Genomic DNA, 6,513 nt, shown 5'->3' on the forward strand with positions numbered 1-6,513 from the left:
GAACAGGAGATTCCAGTCTACCTGAGACTATGTAATAAGAAAGTCTCCCCTGCTTTAACCCGTACGAAAACCTGATGTTACCAATGAGATTTGTTCTATAGCTCAGCCTCCTTGTTCCCATCTTACAAAGCCCACAGCTCTGCTACTGCCCAGTGGGGCTCTCACGCTGTTTGGGGAATGGAAGCTGCCCCAACTCATGAATTGCTAATAAAAACCGATTAGATCTGTAACTAAATTTGCTAAAATTTTGTCTTTTGACAGTATTGGCAACCAGCAAAGCGACTCCCAAGACCCCTTGAGGAATGTAGGAGAGGTGCCTCTGACCCTCTCGGGGTCCCTGCCTTCCTCACGGAGCCCTGAGAGTTGTTGGTAAGTTCCCTTGGGTCGGACAGCTCTTTTTGCACTGAGCCTCTGATAATTTTGGCTTTCGAGTTCAGGTTTAGTTCAGGCTGCAAGAGAACATGTGAGTTTCAGGGGTTTGAGGTGGCTGGTGAGTCACTGCGGTTTCACAGGTAACTGAGGCTGTCACAGTGAATGGTTGTTACCACAGGGGGCGTCGCCTCCAGCTTTAGGAATTCACAGCGGTTTGGTTTCTTTTGCTTGCAAGCTTAGATAGAGGAAAAGTCGTTGGCTAAATTAGTCAAGCGGATCTCAGAGCATCAGCCACAACTTGATTTATGGGCACGGGTCAGGCATTCAAGAGCTGTGAGGGAGACAGCCACCAAAAAGTGAGACTGCCGTGCGAGGGCCAGCTGGATGCAGAACAGGCAGTGGCTGCAGCCTGCTGAACCACGCAACAGCGCACCGTGGGGGCCTGACCTGACCCAAGCCCATGGCATTCCCTCTTAGGCTTTTATCCTGGCTCTGAGAAACTTGAGATTTGATGCAAAAAACGGGATCCTTAGTTTTTAAAGAACCAAGTACTCCACCTTCCAGGAACGCCTGCAGGGGTACACGTGTAAGTATTAGACCCTGGAATCTGCAAATACTTTTTTTTTTTTCCTTTTTTTTTGTCTTTTTTTTACTGACCGGCAATGGGATCGCAACACTCGGTGCTGCACCCGCACTGTGCTCAGCCAGTGAGCGGGAACCGGTCTCCACATGGGATCCGAACCCTCAGAGGGAGCACCGCCGCGCTCCCAAGCGGCGCACTCTCCAGTGCACCACCGGGCCGGCCCTGCAAATACTTTTAAAAGTGTTAAAATCTTGCTAAAGAAAAGTTCCTAAAAAGATTTCTAAAAAAAATTTTTTTGGCAAAAGGCAGATGAAAAGCTTCAGAGACTAATTGTTAAGAAAAGCTAAATCTGCCAAACTTTTTGCTTAGTTGCTAGAGGACCACAGTTTTTTCCTGTCGCTCTGTTTCCTTGTTCCCACCTTACAAAACCCACCGTTCTGCCATTGCTGGCTGGGAGCTCTCATTCTATTTTGTGGGATGGAGGCTGCCCCAATTCATGAATGGCAAATAAAAACCAATTAGATCTGCAACTGCATCTTGTAATTTTATCTTTTGACTAGTGTACAACGAAAAATTCAACTAAAAATTAAAAATGATATCGGCTCTCTCCCTGTCTCGTGCCCTTCTGTCTCTGTCATGGGATGAGGCAGCTAGAAGGCCCTCGCCAAAGGCTGGCCCCTCCATTTCGGTGCTGTCAGCCTCTAGGACTGCGACCCAATACATTTCTTTTCATTATAAATTACCCAGTCTCAGGTACTTTGCTGTAGCAGCACAAAACAGAGTGAGACAGCCGGCATGGTAGAGGAGCATGGCAAGAGGAAGAATGTGCTGCCGGCTTCCCCCAGAAGCTTGTGGTGTAGAGAAAAATCAATGTTGTGGAAGGCGAGGACGATGCTGGCTCAGGCGCAGGTTTCTCCCCAGTCCTCTAAAGCCCTAAGGCCTTCACCACGGTCTTCCAGCGTTACCCTGGGGGCAAGACCAGGAGTGGGGGGTGGCCTTCTCCTCCGAGAGCAATCACAACCACCAGGAGCGCCTCCCTGGAGGCCATCAGCACTGATAAGGACCCGTATTTTATGAAAAACCACCTGGGTTCCTACAAATGCAAGCTCTGCCTGACACTTCATGACAATGCAGGGACCTACCTTGCCATACCCAAGCGGTAAAGTATCAAACCAACCTGGCCCATTGAGAAGCCAAAGAGGCCCCTGCCCAGCCCACGCAGGAGAAAGTCAAGGTGGAGGTGAAGTTTGTGAAGATCGGCTGCCCGGGCTATAGAGTGACCAAGCAGAGGTACTCGGAGATGGGCCAGCATCTCCTCTTCCAGATCAACTACTCTGAGACTGCCGAGGCCATCACACCCTGCTGCTGCTTCATATCCACCTATGAACAGAGGATGCAGCCCCCGACCAGCACCAGCAGTACCTGCTGAAGGCCACCAAGCCCTACGAGACCATCACCTTCAAGTTGCCCAGCAGAGAGATCGACAAGGCCGAAGCTCCATGCTTGCCCTCATGAAACCCTCGGACCGCCATGCCCAGTCTAACCTACCAGAAGATGAGAGGTCAGATGAAGGAGAACCCAGCCAACAGTCAAGTCATCAGAGATGGCACCCCAGGAAGAGAGAGGGTGGGAGAGGAATATCCTGACTTTCCCCATCTTTTATCCTTCTACCTTCCCTGACCGCCTCCAGCCAGTGCCTCCCTTCTCCGCCAGTGTGTCTAGCAAACAGAGGACCCTCGGAAATGCAGCCTTCAAGATGAAGAATTGCGGAAACAGCCCCCAGATCAGCACAGAGGATGAAGCAAATGAAGGGAAGCACGAAGAGGGGAGAAAAGCAGAGGGTTCGGTCCTCTGCTGTGGACATGGAGAAGGGAGAGCCAGACCAGCCAAAATGTGTGCTGGTTTGAAATGATACGTGAGAGATTAAAAGGAAGAAGAGGTCTGAGAGGTGGTGTAAAATAGCAGAGACATCAACGAGGGCACTGGCAAGAGACAATTTTTTTGGTGGCATCCTGGGTGCATTAACTAGTGACCCAAGACTGGTCTGTGAAAGAGATCCATCTCTGCTTCCCAAACTGTGGTTTGAAAATCCTCAGAGGTTTGTAAACGTGTCACAGGAAATTTATCATTAAAAATGGCAATGGTATCTGATTTCTAGTATGTTTTTTAAAAACCTCTTTATTTAGACAGTATGTTTATAAGCAATTTTCAAAGGTAATATACGTCTCCATTAAAAAAATGAGATGGATAAACACTAAGTTATTAATTAATTTGTTTTTAAAATGTTTAAATGATGATATGATTTTTTTCTTTTCAAAACTGAGCACTTTGAGTCATGTAGAGTGGCCATGCACAACCAATAATTTAATATAAGATGCTTATGTTTATGATTTGGTCATCCAATTGAATGCCTCTCGCCATGATGTTGATTTTGATTAATATAAAGCAAAAATCATTTTTATTATTCTAGAAGTTCAATTTATATTTTTGTTGGGATCCTTGATAAGGACAAAAATCAAAATGAATACTGAAGTTAAATGCAAGTTAATCAAGTGTGTAAAAACGATAATTGTGCTAGTTTGCTTCAAGTTGTCCTATACAACATTTTTGTTTCATTAATTGAATCACAATTTTTATGCAGCACACCAAAATCTCACTAGTACTTTTAAAACCAGTGTAAAAAGAAAAAGAAATAAAAAAACAGACAAATACATTCAATTCAGCTTTTTACTTATTGCAAGTAAAGATAACCCATATCTGTTATGTGACATTTTTAGAGAATTGCCAACTTAGATATTTTTCTCATCTTGTTAGTTAAAAACAAATACTGTATGTTTCCATTTATAAAAAATTGTGGAACATCAGATCTAAACTGTAATGACAGAAAGCAGAGTCGTGGTTTCCTGGGGCAGTCAACAGCAAGGGAGTGCCCAGGAGCTTTTCGGGGTGATGGAGATGTCCTGTTTCTTGATTGTGGTGGTCACATTGTTAAATTCAATAAATTACAATGGCCACATTATATTAAATGTAAATTATATTAAAAATATATGCCTCATAAAAACATCAGTTTATTTTCTAAATAGTCAATTAGATAATTCCAAACATTAGGCCACAAATGCAGATTTTTGTCTAAAAGGGCCAGGACCAGGGTAAGGCAAGAGAGGTGCTCTCTGTGGTTTCCTGCAGGGACCAGCCCTGAGCATCCCCAAGAGTGAGTGCCTCACCAGCCTCACCCTTTTTAATGGCTTCATAGAAATTAAAACTTCATTCAATCTTTTAATAGACATGGATACCGACAGCAAATGTTATGGAATATGTTGCTTTTAATTTCATCTGTTGTCCAATAAAACTTTTATTCTTGTTTTTTTTAAAAATAAAAATTATGAAATCAATAGCAAATAAATGTCACAGACCACTCACCCCTACAGAAATAATTACTTGCATGTGGCATTGTACATCTCAAGCTGGATTCCCAGAGACTTTGTACCTATGCTGACAAGTTGTTATGAAACTGCATTGTACAAGCAGCACATTAGTCAAGACCAGAGAGGTCAAGCTGCAGTGACAAACAACTCAATTTCCAGATGGCTTACAATAGCAAGTATCTGCCACTCACAGGACATCTGCTCACTTTATTGATGTCACTCAGATACTCAGGCCAACAGGGGTTCCATTGCTACCTCAACCCAGACTTCAGGCTATGCCATGGAAAATTGGTCAGCAGTTCTTCAGCACATCCACTTGGAAGGGACACACTTCTTGAGCTCACGTTTTACTCATCAAAGCAAAGCAGTGGGCATTTGCTGGGAAGAGGGGAGAGCCAGTCAAGAACGGCCCCTGTTAACATCTCCAGCATATGACTAGTCGATGCTCATCCCCTCACCACAGAAGACACCGAAGTCCCACTCAGCATGTCATCAAGCCCTGACAGGTGCACGGTAGTGTCTTTAGCAGGTACGGATACAGCTCCTATTGATCCAGAGACAAATGAGCTAAAACAGACAAACATAAAAACAGTTTTCCATCTGCAGTGATCACTATGCAGTGGTGGAACAAGGACTGTCCCTGCAGCAGCAGGTACGGATACAGCTCCTATTGATCCAGAGACAAATGAGCTAAAACAGACAAACAAAAAAACAGTTTTCCATCTGCAGTGATCACTATGCAGTGGTGGAACAAGGACTGTCCCTGCAGCAAACGCTCCGCTTTGCAGAGGAAGACTGGGGAGCACACAGCCACTGTCCAGAGCAATGCCAAAACCCCACCAGGAAGGCCATGGGGGGTCTCTGGAGCAGTGAGGGGTGAGGGTACTTACTTCCTCTCCTCAGGAAGATCTCTCAACTCTGCTCCTTAGAAGAGTCTCTTCATGATTTTGTGTTTCCTGGCTTGAGCGTGGAGAGTATTCCTTTTCGATTTTCTTTATCAACCACATCTAAAGAAGGTGCTGGGGTGCACTTCCTCAGGGGGTGGGCTGAGGGCACGGACATGAGGATTTCTACAGCCACATCCTGCCCAGATGGTTAGGAGCTCAGGGGTCATCTGACACCCAGAACAAGCTCAGCTCCTCGTTCCTTTGTCAAAACATAGCCAGTTTCTTATCTACTGATTCCGGGGGCAGTGTGGACCAGTAGCCACACCATGTTCTTCTTGAGATGGTCTCCAGCACGGCTAGACTTTGGTTTCTTGCCTCCAAGGAGATTTCATTTAGTTGCAGGGATGTTTAGCTCATGTAGCTGTGTTGGGAGGACCACACAGTCAGGCCATACCCTCTATCCTGATTTTAATACAATTGAACGATATAATGGGTGCCACAGTCTACTTCTGATCCTTCTCCTGAAGCTTTTTAAATGGTTGAAAGATCTTACTGAGCATTTGAATCTGGAAGACTTTCTTAATCTTTTATTATTTGAAGTCAAGAATATTACTGCCCACCTTGGTAGGCCCTGAGTTTTGGGATGTTCTGTTTCTTTTACTTCTGCTCTCATGCTGGGGCCAGCTGCAGAACTGCTGTGGGGCTGAGAAAGAGGAGACTTGTGCCAGGCATGACAATGCTTCCACCCAGAAGGTCCACACATGTCTTTGGCTAAAGCTACTCATCAAGTGGGTCAGTCAGCCAGTCAACAAACATCTGAGGACACTGAGTTCCCGTCATCAATGCAGGCACTGGGGCTGCAACATGGAGACAGACACAAAGGGATTTTCTCATTGAGCTTACGTTCCAGTGGGGGAAGATTAACAAAGAAATGAGCAAACATTGAGAGTAAGGGCTGAGATGGACATTCACAAGGTGTGACATGTGGTAACTGGGGAGGCTGCCACCAGGTGGTGGGGCAAAGCCATGAGTCGCTGCAGCCCTCTGCTCCTTCTGCTGGGTGCACGCCAGCCCCATCTCAGTCTCCACCAAGCAGGAGTGGCCATATGGCTGAGCTTCAGCCCAGGGACATGAGGGAAGCAGGGACTCACACACACCATCTGCCCTGTTCTGTCCCCTTCTGGGAGCTGGATGCACACAGTCCTGAGCCCTAGGGAAAGGCAGGGTCTCCAGGTTAAAGGAGACT

At 45.9% G+C, this 6,513-nt stretch overlaps 1 pseudogene; it reads left to right on the top strand.

Annotated features, from left to right (window-relative positions):
- LOC103604137 overlaps positions 1 to 2,470 on the top strand; it is a 31,923-nt pseudogene extending 29,453 nt beyond the window's left edge.
- Positions 2,471 to 6,513: the final 4,043 nt, after the last annotated feature.

Source organism: Galeopterus variegatus, unplaced genomic scaffold (genome assembly GCF_000696425.1).
Source record: "Galeopterus variegatus unplaced genomic scaffold, G_variegatus-3.0.2 Scaffold4995, whole genome shotgun sequence".
Lineage (NCBI taxonomy): Eukaryota > Metazoa > Chordata > Mammalia > Dermoptera > Cynocephalidae > Galeopterus > Galeopterus variegatus.